The sequence below is a fragment of the Scylla paramamosain genome, chromosome 11 (genome assembly GCF_035594125.1).
Source record: "Scylla paramamosain isolate STU-SP2022 chromosome 11, ASM3559412v1, whole genome shotgun sequence".
NCBI lineage: Eukaryota > Metazoa > Arthropoda > Malacostraca > Decapoda > Portunidae > Scylla > Scylla paramamosain.
Window position 1 is genome coordinate 27,313,523 of NC_087161.1, and position 5,000 is coordinate 27,318,522.

Here is a 5,000-nt window from a genome sequence, read left to right on the forward strand (position 1 = left end):
AACTTAAGTGAGGGTACTGAGGAATGGGTGCAATACATGTGAAGCGGATGTGGATGAGGATGTGAAAGTGTATGGATTCTGGATTATAGTGATGGATGGTGTTCAGTGGTGGATTACTGCGGACGCAAGGGTGGAAGGAACGGAAGAGGGTGGAGGAGTAAAGCTCTGCCACTAACCTCCACCCAGACATCGACCCACGCCAGCACAATACACAGAACATGAAACAACGGTAATACAAATAACAAACAAACAAACAAACAAACAAGTAAATGGTAATAATGCAAACAAGTAAAGGGTAATAATGAAAATAATAAATAGACAGACGAACAGATAAATAGATAAACAAATAACATGAAACAACGATAATTATAAAGCCTACAAACACACGAACACACAAAGAAAAAAAACACGTAATTTAAAACCGGTAATAATGGAACCAATAGAGACGAAAAGAACGAACAGACAAACAAACAGATAATATGAAACAACAGTAATTACAGAACCAATAAAGAGACGAACGGATAAACAAATGATTAACGTAAAACAATAATAATCGATCACACACGGAAACAAACGCATCACCAAGTTAAAGTAACGATATAAACACACACACACACACACACACACACACACACACAGCCAGAGAAACAAATCAGTGAAAACAAACCGAACTAAATACAAACACACACACACACACACACACACACACAAACACACACACGAGCAGCAACACTCAACACGCGAAAAGATGGGAATGGTGAGGGGGGGGGAGACAAGTGAACAAATCAAACAAATAAACAAAACAAAACAAAAAAAAAGTCAACGAACGTACAAGCACTTTTTAAAAACACGTGGCCATTTGCACCAAGCATCAAGAACAACAACAACAACAACGACAACAACAACAACAAACAACAAACAACAACACCATAAATAGACAGTGTATGCAACTCCACAGCGCCACTATAACCTGTGTATGTGTGTGTGTGTGTGTGTGTGTGTGTGTGTGTGTGTGTAAGCTCCCTACCCAGCCCTTACTAATAGAATCACAACAGTATTAGTAAAGGGATCGGCCTCTATGTAAGTGAACGACACACACACACACACACACACACACACACACACACACACACACACACACACACACACACACACAGCACAGCACAGCACAGCACAATTCGTCTTTCGTTATGGTCGTTATAGTCGTTACGAAGCCAATTAGACACAGCCACGCTCACGCAGGCACTGAAATGAAGTCGTAGTAGTAGTAGTAGTAGTAGTAGTAGTAGTAGTAGTAGTAGTAGTGGTGGTGGTGGTGGTCTTTACTGTATATATCCCGTTTTCTTTCTGTATACTCCCTTATCGTGTCCTGTTTTCTAAGTCTTCTATCAATTTAAATGGTTTCTTCCTCTGTAGGTATGTTGCATCACTGTTTTTCTGTTATACATACTAAGTTATTTCTGATTTCCATGTAATTCTCGTCAGTAAGCAATGGGGGTAGCGGTGGTGGTCGTGGTGGTGGCGGGGTACTGGTAGTGGTGGTGGTACTGGTGGTGGTGGTGGTGGTGGCGCAGTAAGGTTTAGCATGCAAGATCGTAGTGAAATAATTGGAATAGTACTTATCGGTGGTACAATATGCTATGATGAAAAGGCTGGACAATGTTGATGGCAAAAATGCAACATATTCGTAGGCAAGTAAGGAATGATGAAGGAGGAAAGGAAGGAAGGAAGGAAGGAAGGAAGGAAGGAAGGAAGGAAGGAAGGAAGGCGGAAAGATAAAGAGAAGGAAGGAAGGTGGGAGGGATGAAACGAAGGAAGGAAAGAATGAAGGAAGGAAGGGAAAACGAGGAAAGGAAGGATGGAGGAAAAAATGGAGGAAAGAAGGAATAAAGGAAAAAAGAAATACGAAAAGGAAGGCAGGAAGGAGACAGGCCACAAAACAAGTAAGGCTCCACAGAAGGCCAGGTAAATTTATGTAATTACTCCACCACCACCACCGCCGCCACCACCACCACCACCACCTTGCACTACCTGGGAGGGGGTGGTGATGCCTGTGGCGGGGACAGCCCACACTGCGGCCCACCCCGCCCACCACAGCTCCGCGGGGTCCTGTAGCCGGTAAGTAACAAATGGGCGGGCGAGGTGCCACCAACATGCTCGAGGCCTCCCAGTGAGGGCCGCGGCTCCCACCAAACACTTCACTGCTGTTTATGTTGGTCTATAAATGTTATATAGACCGTTTTAGGACAGCAGGGACATAAACCACGCCAGTTATTTTTATGTAGGGTTAGGTTAGGTTGAGATAGGTTACCTTATGTAAAAACAGCATGAAAGAAGGTATGAGAGACAAAAGAACAAGTGAAATGGAACAAAAAAGATGCAACTGGAAAAGTCTCATTAATTAAGAACAGTGACCTGAATTTCAACTAAGAAGAATCGAAGCTAACCTAGCCTACCTTAAAGTAACCTAACCTAGTGTAACCTAACCTAAAGAAACCTAACCTAATTAAACCTAATCTAACAATCTAAACCACACAACAAGCAGCTGGTGTGGCTGACCTTCATAATTGTCATTCCCATTTTATGTACGCATTTCCTACCTTACACTGCGGCCCATGAATCACTGACCTATCTGCCTATCTACTGCTACGTGAGCGCCTCAGGGGCCGTGGCTTGGCGGAGTGTCGCCCCTCACTCCTCAGATGGCAATAAGGCCTTTCAGACGCAGCACACGTGGACACACTTATGAAGCAATGGTGCCGATCACGTGCCCGCTCCTCTGGTTACTGGGAGCTGCTGTGTGTCTGTGGGTGGTGGGGGAGAGGGAGCTGTTGTGTCGCCGCTCCGTGTACCACAATAAGAACCAGACGGTGAGAGTTTGCTGGGAGAAACCGCGGCTACCCGGCATCAAGACAAACCCTCCAGCAGATGTAACAATACGCAAAAAACTGACTTGCACCTTCAGTAGACCTTTTCAGTGGACCTTTTTCCTTTCTATCTCTTCTGTTGTCCTTGGTTAGTGACCCTCTTACATACAAAAAAAAAAAAAAAAGCAGAAAAAAAAGAATAATGAGCATCGTGGCCCTGTGGTGATGTGGTGTGCGGCGTGACGGCTCGACGCGCTGATTGTGGTGTGTTCCTGTGACGGCTGCAATATGTCACTGCCGCCTGCTAACTCTTACGCTGCAGATAATGAACAAATGTAAGCGTGTGGGCGTCCCGTGTGTTACCACTGTCTTTAACAATGAGTGTGGGGGTTGCGCATTGGCTTCATTCCAGAGATTTTAAGTTTTCCATGTTTAGATTCCCGTTGTGAGGATGATTTGCGTGTGAGGAGGTCTTAACTGATGGGTCCTGGAGGTGGCGACGCTCATGGTGAAGGCCGGAGCAGTGACGAGGAAACGCGGTAAGTAGTTTATTGTAGTTTGTCATTACTGTCAATTGTGATCGTAATATCTCTTTTTTGTCATTTAACAGATATTCTAATAAGTTTTGGCCCCGTCTGACCCCATTAAAGTGCAGGATAGAGAAATGAACACCTTTATCTCTCACACACACACACACACACACAAGACGCAGTGCAATCGCCGCATGAGGAGTGAAGCAGCGGCGCCACGTGACAGGGGAAAGCAAGAGCATGAGGCGGTGGTGGCGCAACACTGCGGTAGAAAGTGAAAAACTGAAGGGTCAGCACCAGGGGGAAGGCTGGGCGGTGGGTGGGCGGTGGGTGGGCTGCGTGGTTGGATCCTTCCCGCCCTCATTGCCACAGGACCGGCACGCGCGCCTACCACGGCACCGCACGCCACCACACGCCGCTGACACCAGATTTTGGGGGAAAGTTTCTGGAGGAGACTAATGTGACGCCACTGACACTGGGCCCAGGCAGAGAGTGGCGGCAGGACGTCACCGCTGCCACCACCAAACCTAACTTAACCAAAGCAACTCAACTTAACCTAACCTAACCTAAAATAACTCAACTTAATCTAATCTAACCTGACCTAACCTAACCCAACCAACAAGACTTGAGTGCCCTGGAGAGGCTCACTTTAAGTCTGTCAGGTTACTCAGACACCCTTACCGCCCCCCCCACCATCCCCACAGCCATCCAAGACCACCTCTGCCCCCAACCCCTCCCCATCTCAACCCTCGCGTGACTGTACATATGTCGCCGGCCGATATATGGACATTTCTTCCCCTTGGCCATCCTCTGCAGCGCGGCGAGGCGGGAACACCAGGACGAGGCGAGGAGTTGATTCTGTAACTTTCCTCCCCTGGCCTTGAGACGCGGTACTCTCCCCACACAAGGCCGCGGGACAGTGTATAAACTGGCAGAGAATCACCTTAATTTCTTCCACTACCAATGACCAGAATCAGTCTCTCTCTCTCTCTCTCTCTCTCTCTCTCTCTCTCTCTCTCTCTCTCTCTCTCTCTCTCTCTCTCTCTCGGAAAAAAAAACCTTTCCAAACAACAAAATGAATAAGTAAATATTTAAAAAATAATAATACCAGCAAACGTATCAATATAATCCCCAGCTTTTTAAAACACAACGCATGAACTGGCCTCAAATCACCCCTAGCCTACCCCGCGTGCTGCACAATACACTCCTGGCACACATTGAGTCTCACCACTCGAATAATCTAAAAAACGTGACGCTGCTGCTCACGTAACTTTTTCTGCTAACGTGACTTTTCGTGTCTATTTGGAAAACGAAGCCAATAGTACCCCAACCCCCCCCTCCTATCAATACCCTCCCCAATTACCCCCCTTATCCTTACCTCCTACCCTCTGAACCACCCATATCCTCACCTCTTTCCCCCTTATACCCTATCCCTTCCCCGTTTCTCGCCCCCGTGAGCTGGACTGCCATGGAGACTACTGGCCGCTGGTTCCTGGAAAGCTGCTGCCGTGCTGATCCGTCCTCTTGAAAATAAATAAAAAAAAAAAAAAAAAAAAGAAAACTACGATATTCTTTCAGTGTACCAGTGCTGTACATGTAGCGG

The 5,000-nt window shown here is 46.6% G+C and overlaps 1 protein-coding gene across 1 annotated transcript in view; it reads right to left on the reverse strand.

Annotated features, from left to right (window-relative positions):
• The window catches only part of LOC135105147 (uncharacterized), a 307,777-nt gene that overhangs the window by 258,660 nt on the left and 44,117 nt on the right, over positions 1-5,000 (reverse strand). The gene's annotated exons all lie outside the window — the stretch shown is intronic.